This window comes from Pseudophryne corroboree, chromosome 4, assembly GCF_028390025.1.
Source record: "Pseudophryne corroboree isolate aPseCor3 chromosome 4, aPseCor3.hap2, whole genome shotgun sequence".
Lineage (NCBI taxonomy): Eukaryota > Metazoa > Chordata > Amphibia > Anura > Myobatrachidae > Pseudophryne > Pseudophryne corroboree.
The window spans coordinates 632,005,168-632,026,223 of NC_086447.1; the positions used below are offsets into that span (position 1 = coordinate 632,005,168).

At 45.5% G+C, this 21,056-nt stretch overlaps 1 long non-coding RNA gene across 1 annotated transcript in view; it reads right to left on the minus strand.

The window, feature by feature from the left end:
- Positions 1 to 10,989: 10,989 nt before the first annotated feature.
- Positions 10,990 to 21,056, minus strand: part of LOC134911654 (uncharacterized) — a 55,374-nt gene continuing 45,307 nt past the window's right edge. The window contains exon 3 of the long non-coding RNA XR_010176743.1: positions 10,990 to 11,021. This is a non-coding gene — a long non-coding RNA (uncharacterized LOC134911654). The remainder of the gene's footprint in view (positions 11,022 to 21,056) is intronic.

Consider the following 21,056-nt stretch of genomic DNA (forward strand, 5'->3'; position numbering starts at 1 on the left):
CCTGCTTAGTGGGTAGAGTTTTCATGAACATCAAAATGTCTTGGAGAGTGGTATCGCTCTCAACGTGCGGGGTAGGTTGATCCATCACTAAGGGGGAGGCAGGAGCGGAGTAACAGGAAGAGGGGCTTGAGGGAGAGAGATCTCCAGAAGACGTAGCAGGAGTAGGTTGTAGGAATGATCTCATTCCCGGCTGGGTCACGGTCTCCCTAGATTGCGTTGTATTACCTTTCTTTTTCCCGGATCTGACCATGCTGAGAGTAGGACAGATGATTAAGCGAGGTCATGTGGCAGAGAGACGAATTGCAAGGCAACTGCTCAGTACGCCGTTAAGTGCCTTCAGTATGGTGACTCCCAGTGGAATGGCATTAGCACGCCATTAATCAATTTTCAGCCGATAGGGCAGCAAGAACAAACTGGACACCGGATTCCTCATTCCCCAGGGACGAGAGGGCGGGTGCAGGACAACAACTGTACCACAGGCACATAGCAAGCGTCCCGAGATAATTTGCAAAATCTGTCAAGTAGGTATAACAGTAAAGGAATTACAGAAATGAGTCAGTTTATCAATGAGAGCCACTGGGAGGAGCTCCAACCCAGCATATATACTGCAGAAGGAGAATCCACAATGAAATAGAGCATGAACAGTAGGAAATATTAATAGCACAGGGACACAATTAGTCTCAATGATGACAAATAGCCCTAATGGTGGGACAGAAAGAAAGGGCAGCAACAATAGGAGCAATGGAAAGGTCTCACCCAATCATATGAACGGCTCCAGGCCGCAGCAGCGTTTCCCAGCCTCAGGGGAAGATGACGCCAGGTGTGTAAGCAGGAGAGGGAGGCCGAAGCAGGCAATCTCTACTGCACCTGATAATGTCAAATATTACCTTTAAACATAAAGCTATATACTATTATGGACCACATACGCTATTTGCGCACTGAGTACCGTAGGGGTACGCACTTAGCGTATCAGACGCTAGGCCGTGGGCGCGACGCACGAGCGACACGTACGCTCACGGATTCACACTTAGTACCAAGCACGCTATTGGCGTACCGAGTACCGTACTGCTGCGCCGTGAGAAATGAAACACGAGCGGTGCAGACGCTCACAGAATGATATACAGTAAACCTTGTTAACTAAACACAGTAAGAATATGCTTATACTCTAAACCTTAATAACTAAATACTGTAACGATGTAACGCTTAAAACCTTTAACAATGTGTATGCTGTTTGAGCGATTAAGACGCTAAAAGAGAGCCCTTTGCAGGAAAGTGAAAACGCAACACCTGATTTGGATTTAAAAACCACAGCAGCTCTAACACCGCCGTGGATGGTTTAGAGAAAAAGGGAAACACAATACAAGTTATACACTACAAACTAACAGGGAATCTAAACAGAATAACAGAGAATAATCGCTACAGAGAATAATACATACGTGGGGAATCTTTTGCAAGCGCGACCTGGAGTCCAGTCCTCAGCATTCAGGGAGAAAGCCTTCAGAGAGTGATTGAACTGACCAGGCACCGGTGGTCTTTATATAGACAACATACATTCACAATACAATGGTCCCTACAATCTTATTGTTCATTGGTCACAGGAATGTGTCTCTGCATTACAGCAAAGGTCATAGGTGGATTTGAACAGGTGGGCTGTGTCTTTCCCCAACTGCTCTGGTGGGAGGTATCCTCAGGATTCCCGCCGCATGTGTAATTTACAGCAAATACAGTTAATGTTCATAAACTACTTTTGTACATAACTATATGCAGGATCGAGCGATCCTTTCCTAACTAACATCGGAATGTTACCCTTAAAATACCCTACAGCTGGATACTAGACACCACCTTTCAACCTTTGTCTGACCCTTCCTATCATGCAAAGAGGAATCTCTCTGTCCAGGAACAGTTTAAACTAAACATACTCGCTGACATAGTCTAGGGGAATATTAACTACAAAATGCACTATATGGGTTAAATATGCTACGATCGAGTCGCACGCTAGACGCTCACAAACTCCGCCGTAAATACACATCCTATGCGCACGAGACGCTGGTGCGTCGCTTACGCAATCTACGGGGATGTATACGCACGGGGGACTGAGTGTACGAGCAGCGCGCCTGTGCATGAGGGGTTAGTACAAGGCATATGTATCATGATATTTTTCGACTTTGACACACCTCTCCGTACTTCAGAGGCAGGCAGTCGAGTGGCAGGGAGGGCTCCAGAGTCGAGCGCCGGGCCCAGATGGAGGAAGCTGCAGCAGCATCACGCACGTGACGCAGGCGGAGGCCGGAGCCATGGCTGAGTGTGGGCGTGCGGACCGCTGGAGGAGATGCTGGCTGGTGGCAGGGCCGGTGCAGAGGACGGTCTCCTGACGGCAGAGGTAGCGGTAAACTGCGGGAGGGGTCCCGGGGCGGGAAAGGTACCAGGCCCCACCGAGGGTGGCACCAGCAGTGTAGAGGGGAAAATTGAGTCCCCGGCTTTAGGAAAGAAGACAGGCCGCAACCCGCAGAGAGGTAGGAGACCCCTCCCGGCTCCGCGAGCCCCACTTCAGTGACAGGGAAGGTGTCCTGGCGCCAAGGGGGTGTATGTGGATGCAGTATGGAAGGATTGAGCCAGAATAAAGGGGATTATATGGCTGTCGAAACAGGAGCTCACATAAAACCTGTCCTTTCTCAATGGCAGCCAAGCCACGCCCCTGTAATTATCATTTCTAATGACTATTGACTGCTCATTACTATGGAACGACAGCTGTTTTTATAAACCATCTCAATCCAGACATTTCAATAAAAAAAGAAATTTTCAATAAAACAGTGCATGTGTCTCATAAAAATACCACTCAGATCCCCTAATTGCACAAAATATGGGCATGATTCAGAAGTGGACACCGTGTCGATGTCGGACGCAAGCAGTCGACCCACACTGCACATGCATCCTGACGGCTACAACCAGGATCTGCAGAACTAATTTGGATGCAAATCCCTTCAAGTTCTATGGGTGTTCCTGAGAGATAACGGGGACGCTGGCACTGTCGGCCATGTTCAGACGGACATTTTACGCCTCCATGGGGCTAGTGCAATGTTTGATGGTGCGTCTTTGTGACAAATTAGCACAGCAGCTGGTGGTCATCTCAGTAGAAAGCCCATCGGCATTAGCATAAAGACGCAACCGTGCTTCAATAGCATCCAACTCTGAAACAAACACTATGGGCCTGATTCATGTTTGTAAGGAATTGTACAGCCACAAGGAAGCGGCTCTGCAATTCAGTGTCATTAAAATTCTCATGAGCGGGAGGTGTCTCTAGGACACCAGTTTGCAAGAATCTATGATCCATAATCTGAATTTGTTCTAGGGAATAGGTTTGTCCCCTAGCATCAACTGATGCGTTAGGCAGAAAGTCTGATGATTTACTGGAGGTAGTTAAAAGAAGATTTAACTCCACTGTCTGCACTGTTTGTGTCTGGCCTCAGCAGCCTACGGGCAAAGAAGTGCTTATTAAGCTATGTAAGTATTGGTTTGATTTCATGCTTTCCGGTTGCACCGTCCACCAGTGACGTACGGTGAGGTCAGTGGCTGGAGAAGCACTTGCTGCTACCCAACCGCCCCCCACCCCCCTAAAAAAAAAAAAAAAGCGTAGAGTCCCCCTTGCATCACTTAAACCAGCACCAGGTTGAACCAGCCAGGGGGATAATGCCATAGCAGTGGAGACACTCAGTATGGGTCCCCCTACCATAACATTAACACCCCCCCAAACCAGTCAGCCCAGGGTTGGCATTCCTCAGAAAGTGGGGACTCCAAAAATTTTAGAGGCGTCCCCCCCTCCTCAGCAACAACCAGTGCTATGCGCCACACCCCTGGTGGCAGTGGGCACGGCTGGCTGCAAGCCTACTAGCACCCTGAGCTAGAAAATTTCAAAGCCCCCCCCCCCCATTGGAGCGCGCTCCTGGAAAAGTGGGTGTGACCTCCTGGAAGAGTGGGCGTGGCCTCACAACATCATATTATCAAACCATAAATAAATAGGTTTTAATTACCTACCGGTAAATCCTTTTCTCGTAGTCCGTAGAGGATGCTGGGGTCCACATTAGTACCATGGGGTATAGACGTGTCCACCAGGAGCTATTGGAACTTTAAGAGTTTGAGATTGTGGGCTGGCTCCTCCCTCTATGCCCCACCTACCAGACTCAGTCTAGAAACTGTGCCCGAGGAGACGGACATCTTCGAGAGAAAGATTATACACAGATAGTGGCGAGATTCATACCAGCTCACACATACAAGGCACATCAAGCTAACGAGCTTGAAAACTTCAGCAACAGCTGAAACATTACTTACCTAGTAATAATGCAGAACAAAACTAACAACAAAGTTGTACTGAACCAGATAACAACTGCAGGAAAATGAAGCGCTGGGCGGGCTCCCAGCATCCTCTACGGACTACGAGAAAACGATTTACCAGTAGGTAATTAAAATCCTATTTTCTCTTACGCCCTAGAGGATGCTGGGGTCCACATTAGTACCATGGGGATGTACCAAAGCTCCCAGAACGGGAGGGAGAGCGCGGAGGCTCCTGCAAAACTGATTGACTGGACTTCAGATCATCAGAGGCCAAAGTATCGAACTTGTAGAACTTTTCAAACATGTTCGACCCAGACCAAGTTGCTGCTCGGCAAAGTTGTAATGCAGCCGCCCAGGAAGACCCCACCTTACGAGTAGAGTGGGCCTTAACAGACTTAGGACACGGCAATCCCGCCGTAGAATACACATGCTGGATAGTGAACCTGATCCAGTGAGAGATAGTCTTCTTAGCAGCAGGACACCCAATTTTCTTGGGATCATAAAGGACAAACAGAGAGTCCGATTTTCTGTGACGAGCAGTCCTCTTCACATAGATCTTCAGAGCCCTTACCACATCTAAGGGCTTAGATGAAATTGAGCAGTCAGTAGCAACTGGCACCACAATAGGTTGGTTGATATGAAATGCAGACACAAACTTCGGAAGAAACTGCTGACGTGTCCGGAGCTCAGCTCTATCTTCATGGAAGATCAAGTAGGGGCTCTTACAAGACAAAGCCCCCAACTCCGACACACGTCTAGCAGAAGCTAAGGCCAACAAAGTGACAGCCTTCCACATAAGAAACTTGACCTCTACCTCTTGCAGAGGCTCAAGCCAGTCAGACTGGAGAAACTGCAACACCACGTTAAGATCCCTTGGCGCTGTAGGCGGTACAAAGGGAGGCTGGATGTGCAGAACTCCCTTCAAAAAGGTCTGAACCTCAGGGAGGGCAGCCAATTGTTTCTGGAAGAAAATGGATAGGGACGAAATCTGGACCTTCACAGATCCCAACCTCAGGCCCATATCCACTCCTGCCTGCAGGAAGATGAGAAACCGTCCCAGTTGAAACTTTACCATAGGAAACCTCTTGGACTCACACCAAGACACATATTTTTTCCAAATACGATGGTAATGTTTAGATGTTATTCCTCTCCTAGCCTGTATCAGGGTAGGACTAACTTTGTTCGGAATGCCCTTCCGAGCTAGTATCAAGCGTTCAACCTTCATTCCGTCAAACGTAGCCGTGGTAAATCCTGACAGGCGAACGGCCCCTGCTGCAGCAGGTCCTCTTGAAGAGGAAGGGGCCTCGGCTCTTCTTGTAGTATCAAGCACTTCTCGGCCAGTCTGGAGCAATGAGGATCGCTTGAACCCTTGTTCTCCTTATGAGCTTTAGGATTCTTGGGATGAGTGGGAGTGATGGAAACACATACACCGACTGGAACACCCACGGAGACACCAGGGCGTCCACTGCCACTGCCTGTAGGTACCTCGACCTGGAACAATAACGCAGAAGCTTCTTGTTGAGACGAGAGGCCATCATGTCTATTTGGGGTAATCCCCAAAGGTCTGTTATGTCTTTGAACACCTCCGGCTGGAGACCCCACTCCTCCGGATGGAGATCGTGTCTGCTGAGGAAGTCTGCTTCCCAGTTGTCTACTCCTGGAATGAAGATTGCTGACAGTGCCAACGTGTGTTTTTCTGCCCAAAGGAGGATTCTTGTTACCTCCGCCATGGCTGCTTTGCTCTTTGTTCTGCCCGGTCGGTTTATGTAAGCCACTGTTGTTACGTTGTCCGACTGCACTTGAATGGCCCGATTTCTTAGAAGATGGGCCGCCTGAAGAAGACCGTTGTATACGGCTCTTAATTCCAGAATGTTAATCGGAAGGCCGACTTCCAGAATTGATCACCTTCCTTGGAAGGTCTCCCCTTGAGTGACTGCGCCCCAGCCCCGGAGGCTTGCATCCGTGGTTAGAAGGATCCAGTCCTGATCCCGAACCTACGGCCCTCCAGAAGGTGAGGTAGTTGGAGCCACCAGATGAGCGAAATCCTGGCCTTTGGCGACAGACGAATTCTCAGGTGCATGTGCAGATGAGATCCTGACCACTTGTCCAGGAGATCCAGCTGGAAGGACCAAGCTTGAAATCTTCCGTACTGGAGAGCCTCGTAAGACGCCACCATCTTTCCCAGAAGGCAAATGCATTGATGAACCTACACCCGGGCTGGCTTCAGAACATCCCGGTCCATTGTTTGTATCACCAACGCTTTTTCCAGTGGAAGAAATAACCTCTGTACTTCCATGCCGAGGATCATCCCCAGAAAGGACAACCTCCTGGTTAGTTCCAAGTGTGATTTTGGAAGGTTCAGAATTCAACCATGGACACTGAGAAGATCGGTCGTGAGAGCAATGGACCGCAATAGTTTCTCCCTGGACGATGCCTTTATCAGCAGATCGTCCAGATAGGGAATGATGTTCACCCCCTGTCTGCGAAGGAGAACCATCATCCCCTTGAGAGCCCAAAGGGCAGGGCCTGGAACTGGAAATGACAGTCCAACAAGGCAAAGCGGAGATACGCCTGATGCTGCAGCCAGATCGGAATGTGGAGGTACGCATCCTCGATATCCAGGGATACCAGGAATTACCCCTCTTCCAGACTTGATATCACCACTCTTAGAGACTCCATTTTGAACTTGAACTCCTTCAGAAAGAGGTTTAGTGACTTTAGGTTCAGAATGGGCCTAACCGAACCATCCAGTTTCGGTACCACAAAAAGGTTTGAATAGTAACCCTTGTTGTGCATATGAGGTGGTACGGGCACAATGACTTGTGACGCCACCAACTTCTGGACGGCAGCTTGTAGGACCGTCCTGTCTGCCAGCAGAGCTGGTAAACCTGATTTGAAAAATCGGTGAGGGGGGAGATTTTGAAACTCCACCCTGTACACCTGGAACACAATACCTTGCACCCAGGGATCCAGGCCGGACAACACCCAGACGTGACTGAATTGCTCGAGTCTCGTTCCCACCGGCCCCACCTTCGGGACCAGCAGTCCACCATCATGCGGAGGACTTTGGTGTACCTGAAGTAGGTTTCTGTTCCTGGGAACCTGCCGTAGTGGGTCTCTTGGACTTGGGCCTACCTCCCCGAAAGAAGGTGTTGGACTGCCTGGCCTTTCTGGGCTTCGTAGTCCGAAAGGGCTGTGATGTAGGCGAAGAAAACGGTTTCTTCGGAGCAGGAGCATCTGAGGGAAGAAAGGGAGACTTACCCGCTGTAGCCGTGGAAATCCACGCATCTAGCGCTTCCCCAAAGAGAGTCTGACCTGTATACGGGAGGGACTCCACACTTTTCCTGGATTCTGTGTCAGCAGACCATTGACGTAGCCACAGTCCTTGCAGCGCTGAGAACGACATGGAAGAAATTCCTGCAGCCATGGAACCCAGATCTTTCATGGATTCCAACAGAAATCCCGCTGAATCCTGAATGTTGCTCAAAAATAAGCCAACATCATCTTTATCCATAGTATCCAAATCTTCAAGTAAGGTGCCAGACCACTTTACTATAGCTTTGGCAATCCAAGCACTGGCAATAGTGGGACGCAGTATAGCCCCTGAAGCAGTGTACATGGATTTGAGCGTATTATCAATCTTACGATCAGCCATCTCTTTCAAGGCGGTAGATCCCGGAACAGGCAACACCACCTTTTTTGAAGGTCTGGATACTGACGCGTCAACAATAGGCGGGTTTTCCCATTTTTTTCCTATCCTCAACAGGGAAAGGAAATGCCACCTGAACCCTCTTAGGGATCTGGAATTATTTCTCAGGGTTTTCCCAATCCTTTTCAAAAATAGCATTTAATTCTTTTGACGCAGGGAAGGTTAGTAAGGCTTTCTTATTCTCAGTGAAGTAAGCCTCCTCAACCTGCTCAGGTGGTGTATCATTAATATTCAACATATCCCTAATAGCCTCTATCATCAACTGCACCCCTTTAGCAAGACATGCTGTCCCCCGTACCCCATCATCACTGTCAGAATCTGTATCGGTGTCATCCTGCATAATTTGTGCTAAAGGGGGGGACCTGAGGTACCAGAACTGGGCCAGACTGCCATATTCTGCAGCACCTGGGTAGCAGATTAATTTTGTGCAACCCTCTGTGAAATCGGAGAAATCATATTTTTGATAGAGGATAACCATTCCGGCTCCCTTGCTGGAATCTGTGCAAATCAGTGCAATCCTGATTGCATGGAATGGGATCAACTTGAGAGGACAAATCCTCTGCAGCATATGACACAGGGTCCCTGGACATTGCTATTGGTGACCACAAACACTGCACACACACACACACACACACACACACACACACACACACACACACACACACACACACGTGTGATAGAGTTTCTCCCCAAGAATGGCAAGAGAGCATAGGTGTGCGCAGGGGGGGTGCACAGGCACCCGCTAATGTCTGGCACCCCAATCTCACATGCCTAATGCAGCGATCGCCAAGCAGGCTGATTACTGTCCCCTCTGCGTTGCACCCTGTCAGGACTGCATTACTGACCGGACGCCTGGATTAATCAAGGGTGCCACTGCCACCGGCTTCCAAACTCCCGGCTACATCTCCAAGTACAAAAACTGCGTGATGTGACGTGATGACGTCAAGCTGCTCGCACGCCCACCCATCACACCCGCCACCTCTCTCCTTGTTTTCTATGCCAATGCCAGCCACTGATGAGGAGCAGCATGCAGCCAGCGTTCCTCTTAGGAAGACAAATTCAATACTGGCAGGCGGTTGGCAGCAGCATTGACACGTCACTTGTTTTTCCAGCAGCAGCAGCACTAGTCTGCGACTGTCAGTGTCATTGAGTTACAGACTTGTAAGTAAGCTGCTGGAGCTTGCAGTGGAAAGAGAGGGGGAGCCAGACCAGGCTAAGGAGGAGCAGTGTAATTGCAGTGAGTGCCATCAGGGGTGTTTGTTTGGTGAACACCACAACATCTGACAATGCATCTGCTTTATTAGGATTGGTACAAGGGTGGATATTTTATATTGCGTTGACCATCAATATGTAACCCACATATATGGACTGGACTGAATATATGTATATGCATAAAGATCAATAGTAATAATATTGTAAATATATATAAGCACTATTTGAAATGCCTGTGAATATATGTATGTATTATATCAGAATATATGGACACTAGTATAGAAGGATCTAGAAATATGCTCACGAGGGACCTAACACTAGTATAGAAGGATCTAGAAATATGCTCACGAGGGACCTAACTGCCATACCTTGGCTCACGGGAGGAGCACGAGCAGTCCAGGAGGAGGTTAGAAATAAAACTGCCGGGGCTGAGCGAGGGAAGAGGCTGTTCGGTTGGAGCTGTGGTCGGATGCCTGAGGAGAGGAGAGCGTGATTGAGGAGAGGACGGACGTCACTGTGTCTGACCGGAATTAACCCGGGAGTAAAGGAGTGGAGGCGGAGCCACAAAGCAGCGCTGTCAGCGGCGGCATAGACATATCAGTGTAAGCCGCCAGTATTAAGGGAAGAGACGCGGGGAGGAGCGAGACAGCGAGACGAGACTCCAGGGAGGAGCTATACCGTTGGGCAGCCAAGGTCTCCGTGTGATGGATGAGCGGCCGAGGTCCTCTGGAGAGGGGAGCTGGGACGTAGCAGCCTCCTGAGAAGGGAGATATCATACCGCTGCCTCCGCTGTACTTGTGAGTACTATATACGCACAGACGACCATATAATCAAAATACAGACTAACATCAGTATAGTCAGAGAGCGTGGATAGTGTATAACACTACAAACACTACCCAAAGCGCTCGCGACAGCCGGAGGGTATCTGTGCGTCAAGCATCATTTACACAGCACGCACCTAGGAGTGACAGCAGTAGGATGATAACTGCACAGCCCAGTTGAAAGATAGTAAAGCAGTATCTTTTACAATAGATACTATAGGTACTTTTGGCCACTAAGTATTTCTGCTCAGTAAGAGGCTGGGGGAGTAAGTAGTCAGCAGTTGAACTGTATAGCAGCCGTCTGACATTTCTCTACTGCATCTGATCCAACAACTAATATAACCCCAGCTGTAGTTATTATATTGAAATGGAGCAAGAGAAAATATATTTATAGAAAGAGCAAGAGTGGATACAGGATACGACCTATTGACTCAGAGTAATGGTAACAAATAGTAACAGTTACCATATAACTACATGTTTCCTGATTTAGGAATAAAAGGAATTGCTTATGCTGATTTAAATCCTAAGGGAATACAGTGAACATTGAATCTACAAGATATATATATATATACATACTATATTCTCGGACACATCTGGAATTAATTTGACTCTCTTTAGTAGTGACATAACTAAGGGCCCCAACGTATATACACTGCAGTTAGAAGAGTTGCTTGAGTTACTGGTAACTTATTCTTAGAATACCCGGGTATTCAGGTATTAGCCTCTATTACACAAGAGTTACATTTGTTGGTCTATTGATAATTTACTTTTTTTGTATTGCATGCAGATGTTTTTGTATATGGAATAGCGAAAACTGTATGTCTATCTCATTATACCTTATATAAATTATATGGATGTAAGTATTAATAAAGCCCTTATTGTGTTGAACCTATATGACAGAAACATACAATTATACTTACCGTCGAAGGGTTCAGCAGGACGTGACTGACCTGGAAAAGAAGAGGAAGGTATTTACTTTATAATTACAACTTATTATACTGCCTTAACCAACACAATATAACTCCCTGCTCACAATAGTCTCGTTCTGAAAGGATAATAAAGGCTAGGGAGGTTTGGGCTTACCTGAGCGAGCCCAAAATTATAATAGCTCAGGTGGAGGCACATCATACTAATAATACTAACCATCTGGTGTTAGCGGATACTAACACGGATAAAGAGGTGGTTACAACTGGAGGCACTGCTGAGATCCCAGGTTAGCGCCTAGTTTGGAAGGACTAGTGTATAAATAACGTGGATAGAGATATGGATTGCGTTACACGAGAGGACATGTATCTGTGGTGTCAACAGAAAGGGAAAAATCCCCAAAGGTGTTTCGGTATAAAAAAGAAGAAAAGTGGGTGGGCGCTAGTTTGATGGCTATGAGACACCTAAAATATAAATGCTGTTTTGCTGGTTGCAGCTTCCCAAAGTTGAGGTGCTGATCCTCAACCAAAAAAGTTACAGAACAAAGAAATACTCAGAGAAGCGCTACCATTAAACAGCATTAATAAAATTTATTATTAAAAGACATAAGAACTATCACAATTCAGTGAATAAACCGAATATCCTGTTGTGTGGTTAACTCATATATTATGTATCAAACATTGGTAACAAAGATGGTAACAATATATATGCACATAATAGAGACTCCCTGGGAGAAATATAACCACCTATATTCTGGTGGAGACTGCAGCATTTATAATTAACTGATAATCCTTATATTAAGCTCCATGCATGGGCTGATGAATCATATGAATTTAATTAGAATTTCCTTCAGAGTCCGTCCACTTTTTAACGATGTAGATGTGGTATAATTATAAATTGACCACCATTTAGTGGAGAGCTTAGATGCTCACAGTTAATTACTTCCAACTGAAATAAAGGCTTACTGGGTAGCTCAAATGGACATGCTTCCATACATATTGCAGTGACTTTAAGCTATAGCCGCTATTAATACAGTCCCGTGCATATAGCTTACCCAGACCTTTCCACGATGGGAAGATTAATCACTGTCTCCTTAATGTTAGTGGGCGCCGGCTGCCAACACTGTTGTACTGCTGTACGTCGATGCCAAAAAGCTGTTGCTGAGCCAGATGGAAATCAGACTTCACATGCCAGTGTCGGTATAAAAGGAAGTTTCGGTATAAAAGGAAGTTTTTGGGAATTTTCTGACAGTGATATAACATCCAAGGTCAGGACACTGTATGGAGTGTATGAACCTTGCATAGTGGATAAGTGGAGAGGAGAGCTGGGAGAAGTATGTGCTATACTTATAGAAACGGGAAAAGACCTAGATGCTAGTTTAATTCCCAGTAGAATAATAGCAGATGAAGACTCAGAAAGGAAATGGGATATTCTTTGGCCAAGTCAACGTCTGAGTGGCAGAGAAACTGAGGATGCTCCCAGTGCTAACAACCCCGAGATGTCATCAACAGATGAAGTGGGTAATTAAAAAAAATCCAAAGATGGAGAGAAAGAAGGGAGTGATTCCACCTTCAAGAATAGTGAAGACCGACTAGGGGGCCAGTTCGAGTCCATAATGGATCGTGTCGTTACTCAGCTTGAGAGGTGGCATTACGAAGTGAGCTATAGGAGATTACGCATTTTCTCTGGAATCCAGCATATACCTCAGGGTGAGGAAACATATGATTCATGGAAGGAGGCGGCTAAACAACAAACGGAGGAGTGGCAGTGTCCGGACCACATAAAAAAGCAACGAGTGGTTGAGAGTTTACGGGGACCTGCGATGGGTGTAATACAAGCTGCCCGGTGGAGTAACCCGAATGCAACCCTGGAAACATATTTTGAAGCTCTCGACTATGCTTACGGAACTCTTGAGGATGTAGGGGATTTAGTATCAAAGATGCATCACACTTTCCAGGATTCAGGAGAAAAATTAAGCAATTTTTTATACAGATTAGACAGATTGTTGTATAAAATAGTAGATAAAGGAGGAATACAGAAAACAGAGGTGGATGCTAGCAGAATGAAACAGCTATTGAGAGGTGCATTGACTGCAGACCCTGTGGCGCAGAAATTAAGGTGTTCTGAGACTCGTCTAATTCCTCCTAGTTTTAATGATCTAATGAAAGAGATAAAGCAGGAAGAGACTCTGATCGAAATGAGAGAACGAACCGTAAAAAAAGTAAAAGTGGTGGTTCCTACTATAGAATCTAAACCTAACTTATTTGAGGAAAAGATGTTAAAACTAATGGAAGAACAAAATAAAAAAATTGATCGATTCTTTACTACTCAAAGTGTTAATGTCTCCCAACGAGGCATAGGACGAGGATATAGGAACACCAGAGGATGTTTCAAGTGTGGACGATATGGCCACAGGGCGATTGAATGCTATCAGAATAGGAGTAGTAATAATGATGATAATATCAGGGATGATAATAACCCAGCAGGAACTGATCAGGGAAACGAGAGGGGGAGGTCAGTGGTCATCCCCTCACCGGCCCCCTAGAAATTGGTAGATGTGCTATGGGGAGCTCATGGTGGAACAGAGACATCCCAGAGGGTCTTTTGGGACCCGTTCCCATGAGAGTAGCTAAAATAAATGGAAAAAAATGTAAAGTTCTTTTAGACAGTGGTTCACAAGTGTCTCTAATTTTTGAGTCATGGTATCGAACAAATATACCTGATGTGAGGATACAGTCATTATCTGGACTGGTAATATGGGGACTCAGTGTAGAGAAGTACCCTTATTTGGGCTATGTCAATGTCACCCTGGAATTTGAGAAAGATGGGACTAATGAGATTAATCAGATCCCATTTGTTGCATTAATATGTCCTGAAATTCCTGAAGACAGAGAAAATCTCCCCATTATTGTAGGAACGAATACCAAATTATACCAAGCCTTGACCGACTGGTGTAGGGAGGAAGATAATAAGGGTAGTAGTAATACATTTGTTATTCAAACTCAGACTCATGAAAAAACAACGGCATGTATAAAATCAGAGAGTGCTGAAAGTGCTGAAGAGAATGTTAAAATGCTAATAAACGTTTCATCTGTTGGTGGAAAGAGATATGACTTGTGTTTTGAGGGAAGCGATATCTCTGGGCCTGAAAAGGATGCTTTAATACGGGAATTATTGAAGAGAGACCAAGCTTTCTCAGCAGAAGAATGGGATTTAGGGAAAGCTAAGGGAGTTGAGCACTACATCAAATTAACCAATGATAACCCTTTCCGTGAGCGGTCACGAAGAATCGCTCCAGCCGACTTTGATGACGTGGGGACACATTTAAAAGGGTTATTAGAAAATCAAGTCATTATCGAATCCAGAAGTCCATATGCCTCGCCTATTGTTATCGCTAGAAAAAAAAACGGGAAAATTTGTATGTGTGTGGATTACAGAACTTTGAATCAACGGACGATACCTGACCAATACACTGTTCCCAAGATTGATGAGGCTTTAGACTGCCTTCAAGGCAGTATCTGGTTTTCGGTTCTGGATTTGAGAAGTGGTTTCTACCAAATTCCCATGTGCCCTAGCGATAGGGAGAAAACAGCGTTCATCTGTCCTTTAGGGTTTTATGAATTCTTAATGATGCCGCAGGGAATTAGAGGAGCTCCAGCAACCTTTCAACGAACTATGGACAAGGTAGTCGGAGATATGAATTACCGAGAGGTAATAGTATACTTAGATGATATAATAGTCTTTGGCAGTACCTTGGAAGAACACAATGTCCGCTTGCTTAAAGTGATAGACCGGCTGATTGAGGGGGGTTTGAAATTGTCTTTGGACAAATGTCACTTGTGTCAGTCCTCCGTAAAATATCTAGGACACATTGTCAGCCGTGAGGGAGTCGCCACTGATCCAGCTAAAGTAGAAGTAGTAAATAAATGGCCCCGTCCCGCTAAATTGAAAGATCTGCGATCATTCTTAGGGTTTTGCGGGTATTACCGGAAGTTTGTCCCGGGGTATTCAAGAATTGCTAAGCCATTGACTGACCTTACGAAAAGATATCCACCAATTTGGAAAAAGAAAAACCCGTCACAAAAGAAGCCGGAATTAGCCTCTGATGGTTACTTTAGACTAAGCGAGCCATTCGGAGAAAGATGGAGTACTCAATGCGAAAGAGCTTTTGAAGAATAAAAAGAATGTTTGACAAATGCTCCTGTTTTAGCATATGCTAACCCTAAACTACCATATACGCTACATACAGATGCTTCTCAAGAAGGTATAGGGGGGGGTACTATATCAACTGCATCAAAACAAATTGAGACCAATAGCCTTTGTAAGTAGGGGGTTATCAAAAAGTGAAAAAAGATATCCGACTCATAAGTTGGAGTTTTTGGCACTGAAATGGTGCATAGCTGAGAAGTTTCATGATTATTTGTATGGCTACTGTCAAAGTCAGAAAAATATCACTATGCACACTGCCATATTTGCACCTCATGCGAGTGCCTGTTGCACGTTCATGAGCCCTGCCGTGCGTGCGCATACTCGCCGTTGCGGGCACCCGCAGGCGCACGGTGTGCGCATTTACGGTAAAGTTTATGTGCGTCTAGCGGGCGACTCGTTCATAACATATTTTAACTGTATAACGTATTTTGTAGATCATGGTCCCTTTGATAGATTCTGAAAGTTTAGTTAATATAGCATTTTCATGGACAAAGAGATCCCTCTTTGTTTGATACGAAGGGTCAGACATGGGTCATACAGTGGTGTTTAGTATCCATCGGAAGAGTATTTAATTAGCAATATTCCGGTGTTGGTTTGAAGCGGATTAATCGCTCGTGCGAATAGTTATGGACATAAGAAGTTTATGTCCATTTACTATTATTTGCACTTACTTATCCATGCGGCGGGAAACCTAGTTTCCCACCCACCTGAGCAGTTGGAAATGGTCTCAGCCCACCTGTATGAATCAACCTATGACCTTTTGTTATAATACGAAGACGAATTCCTGTGTCCAATGAACAATGAGATTGTAGGGACCATTGAATTGTATTGTGTGTGGGGCATAAATAGACAAGCCGATCATATCCAGCTCACTCTCTTCAACGGTTCTCATTGCTGATAATCGGGAGCTGGATATCGAGGCGCATGCGATCGTTCCCCTTGTGCGTAAGTTTTTCTCCGCAATCATATTGTCTTTATTGTTGTTGTGAGCCATATCTCTCTCTCTCTCTTCTCTTTCTCTCTCATTTCTCTTATATAGTTATTGTACTGATATTGTATTTCCTGTGTAGTTATCTGGTTAGTTAGTCTATGTTATATTGGTAGTGTATGACTTGTATTGTATTATTCTTTTGCAAGTATAACATTCATATAAGGCGTTAGACCCTAAGCCCGGTATTTGTGTATTTCTTGTAGTGTTAAGTATTCTCAGAGCGTCGGTGACGCTCGAACAGCTTTTAAGTTAATAAGGTTACACTGTGTTGCATCTACACCCTATCACTACACCAAGGTTTACTGCATAATACACTGTTTTATGGTATAGTTATAAAGGTTTAACATTGTGAGCGTTAGCGCCGCTGGTGATCTCGTGGTCCCGAGCGTTCGCTACGCTATAGCGAACCATTACGTTAGTCGGCAGCCAATAGCGTGCCTGTCTGTGATCTCTTGGCCGTGAGCGAACGTGACGCTTGAGCGTCTCGACTACGGCTAAGCGATCGTACGCAACGTGCGTACCCTTATGGTAATTCCATACGTCAATAGCGTACAGTGTTCTTAGACCTCTTAAAGGGTTTTAAATAAGATAAATATTTAGCTTTATCAATTGGCGGCTCGTCCGTCCTTCACATATCTCTGCTAGGTAATTTCAGCAGACATTATCCATCAGCAAAGGGCGGGAGGTCACATTCCTCGTAGTGCTGTCTGGATAAGCGTCTGCTTTGCTTAGTAAAGGGTGCTGAGGGAATCCGGAAACGGAGGTAAGAACAACACGCTAGTGTCTTTTAAAACTGTTTATTTCTGTCTTGCGTACGCACACACGCATATCTGCATTTCTTTTCATTTGTGTATTTTCATATATCACTCTCCTGTTTGCCATTTTATAATTGATAAACGTGCTAAGAGAGATTTGTCGCTATTTCATAGTTAAAGTATAAAAGTAATACATTAAGGGATAAATTGCAAAGCACGCACGCAGCTCTACCTAAAGATACAAGGAGAGATTGGTGTGGTGTTCGTTAGATGATCGAGGATCATCTACATTGATAAACGTGTGAATTGTGTTACGGTGGATATTTGCTTTGCGTACACGTGTCTCTAACAAAGGGTGAGACTCGCGTACGCAACTCAAAGGCCGACGCACGCAGCGTATATTACGCAACGGAGCGCCCGGGTACGCCCACGTAACTCAAATCACACACTAGTGTTATTGTAACAGGCGAAAAGGTGGCAACGCGATAAATAGCGAAAGTCTATTTTAGTGTCCGAAATTTAGACTAACAGATCCTTCTCCAAATTTACAACACATCTGGTCTAAAGGAAAGAAAATTTCTGCGCAGAAATAGAAATAGAAACAAAAGTGTACATGCGATGAGAGTGTTTTGTATATATAAGTTTATACAATTTTTGAGGTTGAACCACAAGAAGTTGAGTTCTCGCAGGGTACATGCATTTAAGTGACGTACATGGTGGCTAGGGAGGCATTCCTTGTTAAACATAGAATATGAGCATTAGAGTATAGCAGACCAGGAGGTCACACTGTAGCACAGACCAGGAGGTCCAGAACAGACCAGGAGGTCCAGGTACAGCAGACAAGGAAGTCCGCTATAAATAGAGAAAAGAGCACAACCCAGGGGGTTGGTGCAGAACCCATATAGGCCATTAAAGCTCATGCTGAAGGAATTCGCAGCCGAAATTTTCGATTCCACTGGTCGCTCTGCACATAAGATTAGTTGCTTATGTGCTGAACGATTGTACCGCACGTAATTGTGTGCATTAGTTAATCTGACCAGTACCATTTGTGTACGAAACGGGTCATAAATATTTGTACATTCTGACGTGATTTGTGTAATTTTTTATTTTCTAAAGGGAAGTTCGCTGGTCACTCAGGAATTATCCAACAACCAACAGTTACTGGAAAGGGTTAATGCTCTGCGGATCACACTCACATGTTCCAGTAAACAAAGGTTCATAGGGGCCCTGGGTCGAGTACGCCAGCACTAGGGCAGTGTGTAGGTCGTATTGGTCGGCGTGGGCGAGTGAGTGGGGTACTCGGTAAACCGCCACCGTCAGCCTATCGTGAACATTTTGGTTTTTGTAAGGGTTGGCTGAAGAAAGCAACGCCTACAGGTATGGGGGCCAATTGTTCAGGTAGGGGGCGATCAACCTCGGTTCGGGTTGATTCAGTAAACCGACCAATCGGGTCGGCAAGGTACGTAATGTGTGAAAAATATGGCTCACACACAGAGGTTTTATGTGATGAATGGGAGAGAATGACTGTACATGACGGGGAGAAATTCCCAAGAGTAGGTAGCTTTAGCCCAGAAGTGTTACAAAATCTAAGGAGGAGGATATGTCTCATTAAATCAACAAAGAGACGGATCAAACATTATGATTATTTGCAGTTATGGCAACAGGAGGGTGAAATACAGAGAGGATTGGCTCAGGCGGCGGGATCTAACCCTATCAAGAAACTGATGGCCACGGCCCCGCCGCCACCATACATATCAGGAGAGAAATTGGTTGCGGAGAATGACGCACTAGGGTGTAACAAACAAACACTTAGCAACTGTGTAAATGTTAATAAGTTAACCAATGCAAGTATTAACCCGTGCAAGTTGTACCCTGTTTTGAACTTTCCCCAGGAGTGTGATCAAGAGGACGAATCGGCAACAATATCGGCGCTCTCTCTAGCAGCCACCATATCAGAAACTACAGTAGGCACGGCCCAACCCTTAAGATTAGTAACAAAGGCCCCTAGCGGAGGGACAGGTGAGGTCGTATCTACGGGTAAGTACGGCACCATACACTATGCTGAAACCATTTCACCACAGGCTGTAGAATCTACACAGAATGATGTTGCTAGACTTAATCCTGTTAGGGTGATAGCTGTTCCAAATGGGAAAACAGACACCACAGGAGTCACTCCCATTAGGAACATTTCCATGTATAGCCCATTTTCCCGAATGGAATTAAGAACCATAGTGTCTGAATTCCCTGACACTAGGAAAGACTTAGTTGCTAGCCAGAAATACATCAGAGACCTAGGGAACACTTTAGAGCCCAATAACAAAGACTGGCAGGTATTGCTGAGGGCTTGTTTACCCTCCAATGTCGACTCGGCTCAATTTTTAGCTGACTGTGGATTGGATCAGGATGTACCTCTTACAGATGTGTACAACAAAGATAATGTAAAAAGGATAAGTTTACAGTTAAAGGAGTATTTCCCAGCTGTAGTTAAATGGAACAAGATATTCTCCATTAAACAAAAGGAGTCAGAAACAGCTGCAGAGTATTTTCACAGGGCATTACTAGATATGGCTAAATACACAGGCATAGAGGACATTAAAACAAACATAAACCATCGAGAAGTAGCAGTGTCTGTACTAATGGATGGTTTAAAAGAGGCATTAAAGACAAGGGTACAGACCACGCAACCATGTTGGCGAGGTCTGTTGGTGGCTACTTTGAGAGAGGCAGCTGTTGATCACGATCGGAATATCACCAGACACAGGGAATTACAAGGTGATAAGTTAATGGCCGTAAGTATACAGGCCCTGACCACAAGGCAGCCTTTGTATAAATCACCAAACCCTGTGGGTAAGTCAAATGTGGTAACCTGTTATTCTTGTCATAGAGAGGGACACTTTGCACGAGACTGTAAATCGAGAAACATACAAAAGTCTTATCAACCCCCTAGACAACGATATGACACACGACATTGGGAGCAGGGTCCACAGAAACGGAGTTATGAGCCACATGCAGGGGAAACAAAAAGATACCCCCCGAACAGAGACTGGCAAGCCTCTGGTAGTTCCCATTTAACCCCTTCACAAGTAGTTGCTGCCAGCGGGATTCAGGGAGGTCACCATACCCAATAGGGGTGTGGCCATACCTGTAATCTGCAGCCAGTAAAATTGATTGCAAGTCTTGGGAGTGAACCCGAAATTGCAATTAATGTAGCTGGTAAATCATTAAACTTTCTTGTAGATACGGGGGCGGCCAAATCAGTGATAAATTCGACAGTGGGCATGAGAACCACTGGTAAGACAATTCCAGCCATGGGAGTAACGGGAGTAGTCCAGCATTACCCTGTTAGCAAACCAGCCGAGATTACAATAGGGCCTTTACATACCAAGCATTCCTTTTTGCTGGCTGCATCGGCACCGACTAATCTCCTGGGAAGAGACTTATTGTGTAAAATGGGGTGCGTCATTTATTGTACTCCTGAAGGTGTATTCTTGGACATACCTGAGAATCACGCTCAGGAAGTGCGAGACATGTTAGACTCCCCATCAAAATTAATGACACATACCATTATGACAAATAAGATTCCATCCCAAATAGAAGAGATGACATCCCAGATACCAGAGTCACTTTGGACTAAAGATGGACAGGACACTGGATTGATGGCAAACGTAGCTCCAGTAGTTGTGCAAGTAAAAGATGGTAGGATAGCTCCAAAAATCCCACAGTACCCTCTGAAGCCAGAGGTGGAGTTAGGAGTTTACCCAGTAATAGAGCGCTTGCTACAACAGGGCATTCTGGTAAGAACATCCAGCACTGCCAATAGTCCCATCTTCCCTGTGAAAAAGAGTGGGGGGAGGGGTTACAGGCTAGTGCAGGATCTAAGGGGGATTAACAAAATAGTTGAGAGTCAGTTCCTCGTAGTGCCAAATCCAGCTGTCATCCTTATGCAAATCCCTCCCACTGCGAAATTTTTCACTGTTATTGACCTCTGCTCCGCTTTCTTTTCGGTACCTCTGCACCCTGACAGCCAATATTTGTTTGCATTTGCATACAGAGGAGTCCAATACACCTTGACTCGATTACCACAAGGTTTCATAGATAGTCCAAGT